General features: G+C 53.5%; 1 pseudogene; it reads right to left on the bottom strand.

Annotated features, from left to right (window-relative positions):
* Positions 1 to 2230: 2230 nt before the first annotated feature.
* Positions 2231 to 15533, bottom strand: part of LOC132334622 (zinc finger protein 850-like) — an 860268-nt pseudogene continuing 846965 nt past the window's right edge.

Raw genomic sequence — 15533 nt, 5'->3', positions numbered from 1 at the left:
CAGTCAGGCTCCTGGAGCAGAAGTGGCTTTTCAGAGCCCAGCCAGAAATGAGCCCTGAGGCAGCAGCTCTGCAGTGGTGGCCACCAGGCCGGGGTGCCAAGGGAGGCTTCTGGCCATGCCCTGCAAGCAGCTGCTGCTGCCAAGGTGCCTTTGGTGCCTCAGGCTCTCCCTGGCACAGCTCCCAGCACGGCACTCTGCCCTTGTGCCCGAGGCCTTCCCTGTGCTGGGACTGGCCTGGGGCTTTTCCTGCAGCGGGACCTGCCCTGCTCATGGCACAGGAAAGGCAGTTCCTGCTGGAGCAGGAGGCTCTGCCTGCAGTGGGCTTCAACCACACCAGCAAGGCCCCAGTGGGAAATGAATGACAGAGGTCACACTGCTTTGGGGTGAATAATGCAGAAACCAGCCTGACTCCTCCATCCCAAAGTTCAACATCCTCAGAGGGAGCTGAAGCTGTGGCAGGGCTGAAAAAATCCCTGGAGAAAGGAACAACAAGTGACACCACAGGGAGCTTCTGCAGAGCTGCTGAGCTGGCCCAGCCTGGGCACATCTGACTGACAGGGCAGCACTTCAGACTAGAAAAGCCCCATCCCAAATGTTAATGGCAGCATCTCCTGACATTTCCCTTCTTGGGGGAGTGTGAAGATTCCTCCCTGCAGTGGGGACACCCCTCAAGGTCACTGCTCCAGGCTGAGCCAAATGGATTTGCCCCCGTCATTGCTCTGGGGGAGTGACATCAATCTCTGCTTAATAACTGCTTCTTTTTCTTGAATACAGTTGCTTTGAAATGAATTCTGAGTGTATAATATAGTATAACATAACATAACATAACATAACATAACATAACATAACATAACATATTAGAGTTACAGCTCTTATACCTTGGAGTAAATATTTCTGTTTAAGATAATTTTGTCTAATCATTACCAAAAAATATAATATATATTTATATAAATATATCTACTTTGTCATCCTTAATCCTGTGGGACAAATTCTGTAAAGGTTTAATTCCACCTTGATAATTCTTTACACACAAACTCTTGAAAAGTCTGAGGCTGGGATTGGAACCAGCTGCTCCAAGGCTCCTCTCACAGAAGGAGTTTAGAAAGCCTGGAGGTCCTTGGAGGTATCTGGGGATATGTGGGGGCTATTGGGGAATCTTTCTGCACCTCATGAGCAAACAGGAGCTTCTCTAATAAACTTTGCCTGAAGCTCCAACTGTGCCCATGACAGGAACCCCTGTGAGTGTCTGGGACATCCTGGCTCTTTGGCAGCCTGGGGACTCCTGGGATGTCACCGTGGAGCCCCATGAGTGCCTGTGACAGATCGGTGCCTTTGCAGCCCAAGGTCCCCTGGGATGTCACCATGGAATGGCTGTGACTGCCTGTGACCTCACGGCTCTTTACCATCCCCAGAAAGCCCTGGGAGGTCTCCATGGAGCCCCTGCCTCTGCCTGTGACATTCCAGCTCTTGAACAGCCTGGAGACTCTTGGAAAGTCCCCATGGAACCCCTCTGAGGGCCTGTGACAAATCTGATACATAGTAGGCAACCAACTCCAGGACCCATTGCTGTGGTCAATTTCCATGGCAACCATCACCATAGCCCTGTTGCTATGGTCAGTCGCTGGGCAGCTCCATGGAGACCCCATGCCGTGGTTGCCATGGACACCAGTTCAGGCCTGCAGCCAGAGCCTGTTGCCATGGCAACCATTTGCAGTCCCATCCCCAGGGTCATGGGATCCCAGAACCACAGAACTGGCTGAGTTGGGAGGGACCCATCAGGATCCTTGAGTCCAACTGCTGGCCCTGCACAGGACACCCCAACAATGCCAGCTGGGGCCTGGCAGCACTGTCCAAATGCTGCTGGAGCTCAGAGATCCCTGGAGCTGGGACCCTTCCCTGGGGAGCCTGGGCAGGGCCCCAGCAGCCTCTGGGGAAAAACCTTTTCCTGAGATCCAACCTAAGCCTGCCCCTACTCAGCTGCAGCTGTCCCTGGCACCAGAGGGAAGAGGTTCCCACAGCCCCAGCCAGGGACCTGCTCCCAGGGCTGGGACCAGCTGGGATGCTCGGTTTCCACGGGCCAGGGTTCAGGAATGGGATTCCCCAATTTCCTGCTCCCGCTAAAACCACTCAGCCCTCGCTGCCCTCCCGCCTCCCATGGAAAGCACAAAAGGCAAAGAACCTGGGCTGGAATAAGAATAATTTATGGGGAACAGCAACAAGATAAAGAACAAACAGAAACAAAAACAATATTCATAACAGAAGGAATAAGAAAAACTATTTACAGGGAAAACTACAACATCAACGGCTGGCTTTTCCTGGCCACGCATTTCCCCTGCCTGGAAAGGACACCCTTCTCCTCAGGGGGAGAGAGAGAGAGAGAGAGAGAGAGAGAGAGTCCCTTCTGTGCCTCTGGGAATGACCTGAGGTGGGAGTGAATATAATAACACAGCCATGGCCAGACCCTCATGTTCTTCAATCCCACATCATGTCACTGGCAGGGTCAGGAAAAGGGACAGGTGTCTTCCCAGCATGGATCATGGGGAACATGGATCACCAGGGCTCTTCCAAACATGGGAACTCCAATGGGGGATGAAGCTGGAGCAGTGCACGAAGGTCCTCCTGCGGTCAATGCATTTGCAGGGCTTCCCTTACCGGTGCCTCCGTTGGTGTCTGGTCAAGTTGGAGCTACAGCTGAAGCTCTTCCCACACTGGGGACACTCGTAGGGCCTCTCCCCAGTGTGGATGCACCGGTGCCTGGTGAGGCTGGAGTTGTGCTTGAAGCACTTCCCACAGCCAGGGCAGCAGAAGGGTCTCTCCTCTGAGTCAATCTGCTGGTGCTGGAGGAGATCTGAGCTGGTGTGAAACCTCTTCCCACACTCGGGAGGCTCAAAGGGCCTCTCCCCAGTGTGGATGCGTTGGTGGATGACGAGTTCTGAGCTGCAGCTGAAGCCCTTCCCACACTCCCCACACTTGTAGGGCCATTCACCAGTGTGGATCATCTGGTGGCTGATCAGGTGGGAGCTCTGGCTGAAGCTCTTCCCACACTCCAAGCACTTGTAGGGCTTCTCCCCATCAGGAAGCTGCTCATGGACCACCAGCTCTGAGCTCTGGCTGGAGCTCTGTCCACTTTCTGGGCACAGGGTGGGTCTTTCCTCCTCAGAGCACCCTGGGCTGTCATTGCAGCCCCTCCTCCTGTGAGATCTTCCAGGATTTTCCTCCCTGTAGAATTCTTGTGCCATGGAGCCACTCAAAACCGCCTCTTCCACAAGGTTTTGACATGGGGATTTGTCCTCCCTGGTCTCAATCCTCAGCTCCATGTCAGAGTGAGGAAGGACAAGGAGAGGATGGGATTTGCTTCTGTGCCAGAGGGAAGGGGAAGGAGATCCCCCCAGGGCATTCCCAGAAGGACGGCGTTGGCAGCAGGGTTGTCCTGCCGCTGGGGGCAGTGCTGGGCTGGGAAATGGAGCAGGAGAAAGGGGGAAAGGGGCACTGACTTCCTCCTCACCTGCCTGGGTGTCCTGGGGCATCTTTGTCTTCTTGCAGCCTCCTCCTCCATGTGGCAAAGGTTTGGGAATAGGATATCCTGTTTTGGGAGGAAAACAAGGGTTGAGCACATAGAGTCTTGTACTGGATTGAAGACAAACCAGGGGGAGAGTCTAAGCCAGAATTATAATTTAATAGGAAAATTAAGTTCAGGGCAATGATACAGAAACACTGCCTTAAGCTGACAGAGTCAGGATATTACCTGACACCCTGTTGATCAGGGGGCTGGTAGGAGTCCCATTAAATGGTGGCTGCAGTCCTGTTGGAGTGATGAACGTGATTCTGTCCAAGCAGTGATCCTGTAGAAGGGTCTGGCCTTCCTCTGAAGGTCCAGGGGTGGTTATGGAGCTCTTGTCCTCTGGGAATGCAGTAGGCAAGGTGCTCCTGGTCTTGTAAGCCTCAGTTTATATCCAGGTAGGAATGCTTGGTTCCTCCCCCTGGGTGGAGCATCCCACAATGGGGGGATGTAATTTTATCAGTCCTGCAGTGGCACTCAATGGCCCATTCACAGAAGATATCTCCCCTGGAGGGCGTTATCAGGGGTGAGTCATGGAAGAGATAAAGAACTCTTCCCCACCTGTTTATAGCAGTTTGTGGAGATGGTGATTGAAAACATGTTTTTGGTTCCATCTTACATTGCAACCTGAAACAGTGGGGTAATCCCTGCTCGGGGGGGTGAGCACCACCCCCCTTACCCAGACTGGCTCAGGTGTAAAACCCCCACCCTGGGAAGGCCACACACACAGGGGACAATGTCACACTTGCCCTGCCCCAGGGGTGGTCTCTGTCCTTGTCACTCCCTTGTTCTCCCCCCTTTTCTCTTTCTTTCCATCTCTCTCTCTACCTCACATTTACTGTTCAATAAAATCCATGTTGGATTCGGTCTCATTAACACCTTAATCGGAGCAGAGGCATCTCTCTAACAATTTTCTTAACCAGCTTGCAACATTATTTTGACACAGTGAGTTTAAGCACTGTTCTCTGACCCCAAGTTCCTTTGACAAGAGCATGGTTCCCTCCTCTGAGGAGGTCGTGGCTCTACTAGAGGAACTCTTGGAAACTTGGATGCTGTTTCCTCAGAGTGACTAATGGGAGAACTGATGAGGAAAATGGCTGTTGTGGGTGGCCAGTGTAAAGAAAATATTTTGTTGTCCTTCCTTGAAAAGTTTGTTAAAATCACTGGAGGAAAGGGAGCAAATGATACCAGCAAGACTGACAAAGTTCGTTCACCCCATGGTGAGGAACACAAGGCTGCTAAAAGTCCCATAAGAAGCCCAGCTCAAGTAGCTAAATTCCCAAATAACCCCAGAATTCACAGGCTCGGGGGCTTTGCCAAATGTGAGAATCATTTTTCTCTTTCTCCCTGTCACCTTTTTAACAGCTACACAGAGCTTCCCCTTCCTTTGAATAATCTGTATAGGGCTGAATTTCCCCTTTTCTTTTATCGGAACCTGCCAGCAGCTGAGCTGGAGCTGTGCAGGAACCATTGAAACTTGGAATTGCCATCATCATTGCTTCTGTTGTTGGTTTATTCATGTTTGGGATTTTTTTGCATTTTCATCACATGTGACTTGTGGGAAAATCAAGTATTCATCAAGGTATTTTATGCAGAGTTAAGTTTGATTTCTGCCGAGTTTATTTTGTCCAGGGCCCAGGGGATGCTCGAGGGGTCTCTGTGCCTCTCGCCTTCAGGGATGCTTGGGAGGGGCTTGAGGGGTTTGTCCCTGTCCCTGTCACCCCAGGCCACTCCCCAGGGGGTTTCCCTGTCCTTCTCACCCCAGGCTATTCCCCAGGGCATGTCCCTGTCACCCCAGGCCATTCCCCAGGGGGTCTCTCCATCATTCTCACTCCAGGGAATTCCTGGGGGGGTCTCCCTCCCCCTCACCCCTGTCTCAGGGGCAGTCTCTGTCCCTCTCAGCACAGGGATGCTCAGGGGTCTCTGTCCCCTCGCCCTGGGGGATGCTCAGGGGGTCTCCATCCCTCTGGCCTCAGGGAATGCCTGTGCAGGGCTGGGGACCAGGGGCTCTGTGTCCCTCTCACCACTGAGGGTGCTCGGGGCTGGGGGGGCTCTCCGACCTTCTCACACCTGGGGAGGCTGGGGGGGGGGTCTCTGTCCCTCTCAGCCCTGGTGTGACCCCACACAAACATCATCGGGGTCAGAGGGACAGAGACACCCCCAAACCCCCAGAAGGGCTGAACCTGGGATTTGGTTTGGGGCTGAGGATTTAGGAAGGGGCTGGAATTGGAGCTGGGGTTGGATTTGGGGCTGAGATTTGGATTAGAGCTGGGATTGGGGTTCAGGCTAGATATGGGATTGGCTTTAGGGCTGGGGTTGGGATTGGGTCTGGGGCTAGACGAGCCTGGCACTGGGATGGGATTAAATACAGAACTGTGAGTGTGTCTAAATGTGGAGTGAGATTGAGACCAAGATCAGGGTCACACAGAGCAGGACAGGGGGATGTCACTGCAGGATGCCCCTGGCATTTTCTCGGCCCTCCTCAGGTGCCTCCAAACATGGGGGGCAGCTGGGTGCTCCAAGATCCAGATGCTCCCACGCTGCCCCTCAATACCAGGCGAGCATTCCCTGAGGGCAGCCCTGACTGTGACCCTTGGGGCTCTGGGATCAGCCCTCACATCCCTGTGGGAGCAGCTGCAGACAGGACAAGAGACTTCCCTCCTCCTCTTTCCTGTGGAAGGATGAAGCCCAGCTGCCCTTTTCTTCTGGTGCCTCCTCCTCTCCTCTGTTATGAGTAAAAAAAGAGTTAACCGTTTTTTTTTAAGAAAAGGGTTGCAGAGTTTAAAGTTAAGCTGGGAACTGATTGCTGGCCAAGACTTCTGGTGTTGGTTAAATTTTCTAATCATCTGTTGAGTATTGTCGTTAACCCTCTATTGTGGAGAACTCTTTTTTTCAGTACCACCCTTGCCTGCTGCCAAGAGGATGACAACCCCCCCGGATGATGGGAAGGGGAGGGGAAATCTCAGGAGACATGCAAATTTATCTCAAAACCCAGACTGTAACGGGACGGGACCCCACCAAATCCCGGAAAAATACCCCAAAAGAAATGAGCCAAAGCAGATTTGAGAGGTCAGGGTGGTGTTTGGACAGCAGGGGCGAGGTCCGAAGCCAGCAGAGATGCTAAAAACCTCAGTCACTCCTCGCCCCGGTTAAAGTCAGTCGAGTCCAGGACTCCTGAACCGGCAAACCAAACCAAACCCGGGGTATACCCCCACTGCCCTTGGGAGGACGGGACTCCTGGCTCTGCCCCCCAGGGGACAGAGCTGCACTTTCCTCCTTTTCTGAGTCACTGCTGGGAGCGGCTGCAGGGAACCATGGACCTGTCAACCCCCCCATCCTGAGCTGATCACTTTTAAAAAAGGCATTAAAAAGGAGAAAGATCTCCTGCCCTGTTTATTTCATCCTCCACTGAGGATGTCAACAAACTCCTCAGGAGCAGGAAAATCCCCATTCCCTGTTTCCTTGTGGCTGCAGCCTGGAGCATCAATTCAGAATGAAAAACTTTCTGATAGCCCTGCTGAATGGCACCAGGAGAAGGTTTTGAGAAAGGGTGGAAATTGTATTTTGATAGGAAATAAAGTTACAAAATTATTTCTTTCTGTGCTATTCATTTTCAGTCAGTTCCAGTTTCTGTTTCAGAGTGCCACCTTCTCAGCTGATTGTGTTTGTGTCCTCCTTTCTCTTCTGCCTTTCTCTGCCTGCTCTGTTTCCCTCTCAGTGTCTCTCTTGACCCAGGGCAGCTCCCACCAAGGACCCTGCCCTGATTTAATTCCCAATCCACGAGCTACAACAACCATGGGTAAAGTTACAAAGGCTGGCAGTGAAATGTCACTGTAAGATCTTGCTCCACTTGGCTTTTGGGTCCTTCTTAAGAGCTTTGCCTGCGAGGGCAGGAGCATCTTTTCTTTACTGGGAAGGAGACAGGGAGAGAAAGAAATCGGGAAGAGGTCTCAGAGAGAGAGAGAAATAGGAAAGAGGTCTTGGGTGGGGTGGGGGGGGGGAGGTGGGAGGAGAAAGAAATTGGGAAAGTGGTCTCAAAGGGACAGAAAGAAATAGGGAAGACGTCTCAGAGGGAGAGAAAGAAAGAGGAAAAGGCTCCGGCTCGGACTCCGCAGCTCCCAGGGACACCCACAGGGCACAGCGCCGTTCACAATTCCAGCCAATCAGAGAACGCACTAAACAATTTCCAGCCAACCAGAGCTTTTCTCACCGATGACTCACGACTTGCCAGGCAGACCCGCAGACCCTAGGGGCCCCCTGGAGCGGAATTTGGGGCTCGGGCCAGGGGGACTGATCCGCACCAGGGGGGTCCCCGAGCCCCCTGCCCACCCCTGGGGCTGATCGGGGGCTCCCCCCACCCAGCAGCCGGTGCTGCGGCGGCCGTGGGGCAGAGGGGTTGGAAAGGGGGGTCCGGGCTGGGAGGGGAGGAAATGCGGGGCCGGGTGCTGAGCACAGGGCTGAGCACACAGAGATGGTTTTGTTCTTGCTGAGCTCGCACTGAGCCAAGGCCTGTCCTGCCCCTCCTCCAGCCACGCTGCGGAGGGGCTGGGGCTGTGGGGGAGGTTGGGAGGGGACACAGCCAGGACAGGTGACCCCAACTGACCCCGGGGACACCCCAGACCATAGGACATCATGATCAGGGTATAATGTGGGGAGAACAAAGAGGAAGGGGGGACATTTGGAGTGAGGGTTTTGTCTTCCCAGGTAACACTTAGGCAGGATGGGGCCCTGTTTTGCTGGTGGGCAGGGTCAGCACCAAAGACACAGACATCAACTTCATTTGAGGAGCAGTGTCATTTAGATAATCCAAATTTGCCAAAAATATAAAAAGTATTAGATAGGCAAAGAAAAAATCATTAAACAATAATTCCAAAAGAGAAGATGTTGAAATGATTATCACTCAACTCTCCATTTCTGGCTGCAGGCCCTGGAGATTCTGTCCCTTCCTTCAGTCAGGGTTGCATTCCCTAACAAGTCCTGGTACCAAATCCTGGTTTCCAAGGCTGGAACAGTGTCTCAGGTTTAGCTGGGTGTGTATACAATTACCAACTGTTAAAGGTGGGGCAGTTATCATCTGTTAATTGAGCAGTTTACTTTATCTCTTCCACAAGGAATCCTCCCTCTGGGGAGATATCTTCTGTTAATGGGCCATTGAGTGTCACTGCAGGACTGCTAGAAATTCCATCATCCCATTGTGAGGTGCTCCGCCCAGAGGGAGGAGCCAAGCATTCCTACCTGGATATAAGCTGAGAATGAGAACATCAGAGTCAGCCTTCTCCCACAGGACTCCCAAAAGAGCAGTTTTCAGCTCCACTGGATCCCAGACAAAGACCAGGCCCATCGACACCACCACTGGACCTCCAGAGGAAAATTCCAGCCTTCTACAAGATCCCTGCTCCAACAAAACCGCATCTGTCACTGCAGGAGGACGGCAGCCATCATTTAACGGGAGTGCTACCAACACCCTGACCCACAGCGTGTCAGGTGGTATTCTGACCCTGTAAGTAGTTTTTAAGTACTATTGCATTTGTATTTTTAATTTTCCTACTAAAGAACTGTGGTTCCTATTCCCATAGCTTGGCTTGACAGCCCCTTATTTTGAAAATTATAATTCCAAGGGAGGGGTTTAACAATTTCCATTTCAAGGGAGGCTCCTGCCGTCCTTTGCAGACACCTGTCTTTTCAAACTGACACAATGCCCCAGGACACCCAGGCAGGTGTGGAGGAAGTCAGTGCCCCTTTCCCCCTCTCTCCTGCTCCATCTCCCAGCTCAGCAGGGCCCCTGGCTGAAGGACAACCCCGGTGCCCTTGCTGTCCTGCTGGGGCCATACTGGGGGGATATCCTTCCCCTTCCCTCTGGCACGGAGGCAAATCCCATCCTCTCCTTGTCCTTCCTCCCCCAGGGAAGGAACTGAGGATGGAGACCAGGGAGGACAAATTCCCACAGCAGAACCTCGTGGAAGAGAAGCCCTACAAGTGCTTGGAGTGTGGGAAGAGCTTCTGGCAGAGCTCTGACCTGATCCGGCATCAGATGATCCACACCGGGGAATGGGCCTTTGAGTGTGGGGAGTGTGGGAAGGGCTTCAGCTGCAGATCCAAGCTCATCACCCACCAACACATCCACACTGGGGAGATGCCGTACGAGTGTCCCGAGTGTCTGAAGAGGTTTCACACCAGGTCCCATCTCCTCCAGCACCAGCAGATTCACATGGATGAGAGGCCCTTCCGCTGCCCCGACTGCGGGAAGGGCTTCAAGCGCAACTCCCAACTCCTCACCCACTACCTCATCCACACTGGGGAGAGGCCCTACGAGTGCACCCAGTGTGGGAAGAGGTTTCAGACCAGCTCCAGTCTCCGCCTGCATGAGCGCATTCACATGGATGAGAGGCCCTTCTGCTGCCCTGAGTGCGGGAAGGGCTTCAAGCAAAACATCCACCTCATCACCCACCGGCGCATCCACACTGGGGAGAGGCCCTACGAGTGCACCCAGTGTGGGAAGAGCTTCTCACAGAGCTCTCACTTGACCAGACACCAACAGATGCACCGGTAAGGGAAGCCCTGCAGATGCCCCCACTGCAGTGCTCTTCATGCACTGCTCCAGCTTCATCCCCTATTGGAGGTCCCAAGTTGGGAAGAGCCCTGGTTATCCGTGTTCCCCATCATCCATGCTGGGAAGACACCTGTACCTTTTCCTGCCCCTGCCAGTGACATGATGTGGGATTGAAGAACATGAGGGTCTGGCCGTGGCCGTGACATTACACTCACTCCCACCTCAGGTCATTGCCAGGGGCAGGAAAGGGACTCTCTCTCTCTCCCTGAGGAGAAGGGTGTCCTTTCCAGGCAGGAGGAAATACATGGGCAGGAAGAGCCAGCCGTTGATGTTGTGGTTTTCCCTTTAAGTTGATTTTCTTATTCCTTCTGTTATCAATATTGTTTCTGTTCCTCTTTGTTTTTTATCGTGTTTCTGTTCCCAATAAATTTTTCTTATTCCAGCCTGGGACCTTTGCCTTTTGTGCTTTTCATAGAAGTCGGGAGGGCAGCGAGGGCATCATGGTTTTAGCGGGAGCAGGAAAGTGAGGAACTCCATTCCTGAACCCCAGCCCATGAAAACCAAGCATCCCAGCTGGTCCCAGCCCTGGTGGCCATGGCAACAGCCTTGGGAGCGGGTCCCTGGCTGGGGCTGTGGGAACCTCTTCCCTCTGGTGCCCAGGGACAGGAGTGGAGGGAATGGCTGCAGCTGAGTCGGGGCAGGCTTAGGTTGGATCTCAGGAAAAGGTTTTTCCCCAGAGGCTGCTGGGGCCCTGCCCGGGCTACCCAGGGAAGGGTCCCAGCTCCAGGGATCTCTGAGCTCCAGCAGCATTTGGACAGTGCTGCCAGGCCCCGGCTGGCATTGTTGGGGTGTCCTGTGCAGGGCCAGCAGTTGGACTCGAGGATCCTGATGGGTCCCTCCCAACTCAGCCAATTCTGTGGTTCTGGGATCCCATGACCCTGGGGATGGGACTGCTAATGGTTGCCATGGCAACGGGCTCTGGCTGCAGGCCTGAGCTGATGTCCATGGCAACCACCCCTGGCATGGGGTCTCCATGGAGCTGCCCAGCAACTGACCATAGCAACAGGGGGCTGGTGATGGTTGCCATGGAAACTGACCACAGCAACAGGGACTGGTGATGGTTGCCATGGAAACTGTCCATACCAACAGGGGGCTGGTGATGGTTGCCTGCTGAGGATCAGATTTGTCACAGGCCCTCAGAGGGGGTCCATGGGGACTTTCCAAGAGTCTCCAGGCTGTTCAAGAGCTGGATTGTCACAGGCAGAGACAGGGGCTCCATGGAGACCTCCCAGGGCTTTCTGGGGGTGGTAAAGAGCCCTGTGTTCAGAGGCAGTCACAGCCATTCCATGGTGACATCCCAGGGGACCTTGGGCTGCAAAGGCACCGATCTGTCACAGGCACTCACGGGGGCTCCATGGTGACATCCTAGAAGTGCCCAGGCTGCCAAAGAGCTGGGATGTTCCAGACACTCACAGGGTTCCTGTCATGGGCACAGTGGGAGCTTCAGGCAAAAGCTTTATTTCTTTAATAGAGAAACACCCGCTGAGTAATGAGGTACAGAAATGACACCCAACAGCCCCTGCAGAGCCCCTAGACTTCTAAAATTCCTTCTAAGGGAGGAGACTGGGAGGTGCTGGATCCAATCCCAGACCCAGCATTTGTCAAAGGTGTCAAAGACTGGACAGGTGGAATTGAACCTAAATGCAATTTGTCCCACAGGATTAAGGATGGAATACCAGTTAAATTTATTTAAATACAGCTCTGAATGATCCTGATCATGATTAGACAGAGAGATCTTAACCAGAGTTATTTACTCCACAGTACAGGAGCTATAACAATTATTAGAATATTCTGCTCTATGAAGCAATTTTGAAGTCAAGAGGGCCTTGCTGGTGTGGTTGAAGCCCACTGCAGGCAGAGCCTCCTGCTCCAGCAGGAACTGCCTTTCCTGTGCCATGAGCAGGGCAGGTCCCACTGCAGGAAAAGCCCCAGGCCAGTCCCAGCACAGGGAAGGCCTCGGGCACAAGGGCAGAGTGCCCTGCTGGGAGCTGTGCCAGGGAGAGCCCGAGGCACCAAAGGCACCTTGGCAACAGCAGCTGCTTGCAGGGCATGGCCAGAAGCCTCCCTTGGCACCCCGGCCTGGTGGCCACCACTGCAGAGCTGCTGCCTCAGGGCTCATTTCTGGCTGGGCTCTGAAAAGCCACTTCTGCTCCAGAAACCTGACTGGGAAGCCACTGGCCTCAGCACCTTGGGGACAAGATATTAATGACAAAACTCTTGATGCCAGCAGAGACAAGGCAGGGGCAGAGGAAAGGGGAGAGCCAGGCCCAGGGCCAGGGCTGCAGTGGTGATGGTTATGAGGTCACTGCCCCTGCAGCAGCCTGGCTGCCCTCAGCAGACATTCTGGCCAGAAGTGTTGTGAGGGCACCCAGCACATCAGAGAACCCACACAATAGGAAATCCATCCTTGGGGATGAGAGGGTTTCACTGGGTCAGGTTGCACAAAGCTCCTGCTCTTGGAGCATTCCTGTGATGTGGAATCCACTTCTCTGGAAAAACAGCTGCAGTTTTGTGCCACTCTCATTGTAAAATATTTCTTCCTTCTGACAAATGTAAATCCACCCTCATTCAGTTTAAAGATGTTGACCCTTGTTCTGTCACTGCAGGATTTGGGAGAAAATATTTTGACCAGTATTTTCCCGCTTTCACTGATCTTGGAAAGAAACCGAAAATCTCCCAAGCTAGAGTTTGGAGGCCTCATCACAGAACCAGCAGGGACAGGCTGAGGTCTCTGGGTTCCTTGATGTGGAGACTGAGGACAGAACAGGAGTAGCCTGGGAGGGATTGAAGGGTGGTTTCAGAGAGGCTGGAGTTTTTCTTCATTGTATAAATTAGCCAGAGAAAGAAATAATGGCACCAAGGGCAGCTGGAGAGGCCCAGACTGGACATGAGGAGAAAGGAATTTCCCTGCCAGGGCAGGGCTGTGGTACAGCACATCCCCAGAAGAAGCCTGGAGCAGCCCAAGGCTTTGTGTGGGCAGGCAGAGGCAGGCAGGAGGCAGAGCTGTCAGCAAAGGAAGGGGCCAGCCAGGTGGGGCAGCCAGGGGATGAGCACAGCCTGCAGGGACAGAGGTGCAGGTTTGCTCAGCACCAGAGACACCTTTGCCTTTGCTTGTCTTGAGCTGTCATCAGTGCCTCCAGTGTTCTGCTCTAGCTGGAACCTGGGGACACTTTCTCAGTCCTGTCCCTCTGAAGGATCTATTAAAGTATAAGAAACTTGAGTGTATCAATGTCTTTTTGAGTTCTTGAGAAGTTCTTTGAGCACACTCTGAGGGACTGGGTCTGATGCAAAGAGCACCAAAGCCCCAGAGGGTCATTAAAGTCCTTGTGCTGTGTCTGTGCTGCTGAGCTGGGCTGGGCTCCTGGCCCAGAGGCAGCTCCTGGCAAGGGCAGCGCTGCAGAGAGACAGCTCTGGGCAGGAGCAGCTCCTGTGCACAGCCCAGCAGGGCTGGGGCACGGCCAGGGCACCTCAGGGGCACGAGCAGGGCACAGACAGAGCTCACAGGGGCTCAGCACTGGCAGGGGCTGTGGGATGTCCCCGAGGGGGCTGTGTCACAGCAGCACCTCTGTGCCTGTGTCATAGAGGCACAGAGCAGCTGGGATGTCAGCAAGGGCCTGTGTGACATCACAGAGTTTGTTGTGTGAGGTCACTGAGCAGCTACAACATCATAGAGGGGATTCTGTGACATACAGAGCAGGCTGTGACATCATGTCATGGCTGTATGACATCATAGAGCAGGCTGTGAGGTCAAAGTGTGTGCTGTGACATTACAGAGTGGCAGTATGACATCACAGAGAGGGTTTTGTCACATCACTGAGGGGGTTGTGACATCACAGAGCTGGCTGTGACGTCATAGAGTAGGGTGTGAGGCCATAAAGTAGATCCTGCCATCATAGAGGGTGGCTCTGTGGCATCAGAGAGTGGGTTGTGGCATCAGTGGGTGGCTGTGTCACATCGTAGAGCAAGCTGTGACATCACAGAACAGACTGTGACATCACAAGGTAACTTTGCGACATCACAGAGCAGCTGTATGACATTCCAGGGTGACATCCCAGAGTTGGCTTTGTGACATCACAAGGGTGCTGTGAGACGTCCCAGAGTGGGCTGTGACATCACAGGAGCTGTGTGACATCACAGGGGCAGTGTGACATTACAGGGGCAGTGTGAGGTCACTGGTGAGGTCACTCTGCCCTGTCCCCCCTCACAGCCCCCCCAGAGCAGTCCAACCCATCTCGTGCCCAGCAGGGTCCCCTGTCCCCCCAGGTCCCCCTGCCCCCGGTGCCGCAGCCTCCCCCAGAGGATGTTCCACGAGATCGACCCCAGAGCCTGACACGGGGACGGGGGGCCGGGGCCATGGGGGTGGGACAGGGGGACAGGGACCCCCCAGCAGTGTCCCCGTGTCCCCCAGGGCCAGAGCCTGGGCCAGGGCTCCTTCACCCTGTTACGAACGAGGGCTTGAGAGCGCTGAAAAAATCCCTGGCAAGGGATCAGCAAAAACCAGATTTAATATTAAGGGACAGCAGCACAACGTTCCTTGGCAAGGGTCACTCTGCTCCTGACTGGACACTTCAGGCACACCAGGAAAACAAAGCAACAACAAAACCAAACAGAATCCAGGCAATCAAACCAGAAATGAACTGAGAACTGTCCCTGTGTGTGTGTGTGTGAGACACAAGGGCAGTGAGGGCAAGAATAAAAGGAATAAAGAGATAAAAGCTTAACAGAGCTCAAACTTAACAGGACTTAACTTGCACCTTAAGCTTAACTGATACCTTAAATGTCACAATTTAGCCAAAACCAGCAGCTAACAGTATTTAACCTAACTTATAACCTATGACTTTGCAATTTAGCTGAGGAATAACACTTAACAGTGTTTAACTTACCTAATAACTTACATTAAAAGTAACAACTTAGCAAAAGAACAACTCTCAGAAGCATTTAATTTAGCTCATACCTCATTACTGAACATTTCTTATAGGCCTGACTGACTCAGCTCTCCAAGGCACTCAAACCCCTCAGAGAGCAGCATTTCTGCCACATTTCCCCAGCACAGGCACTCCTGTGTGCACACAGACACAAAGAGTCAGTGCAAGGCACCTGGGAGAAATTCCCCTGAGGGCAGGGAATGCTCACTGTGGATGCTTTGGCATCTCCCCAGCGGGCCAAGGGCTGAGCCTGGAGCAGTGGGGGGATCGGCCCAGGCTCTGTCATTGTTCAGGATCCCCGAGTGCAGCAGACAGGAGAGTTCCCGGCTGGGAGAGGCCCCACTCAGAGGGAGTCGCTGGCCCAGGAGAGCTCCAAGGGCTCCTTTTGGAGCGCTGCTTGCAGGGCCCCACCAGAGGGGCTTCAGTCCCAGCAATGGTT

This window comes from Haemorhous mexicanus, chromosome 16, assembly GCF_027477595.1.
Source record: "Haemorhous mexicanus isolate bHaeMex1 chromosome 16, bHaeMex1.pri, whole genome shotgun sequence".
In the NCBI taxonomy this organism is placed as follows: domain Eukaryota; kingdom Metazoa; phylum Chordata; class Aves; order Passeriformes; family Fringillidae; genus Haemorhous; species Haemorhous mexicanus.
This window is presented reverse-complemented; position numbering and strand designations above follow the sequence as displayed.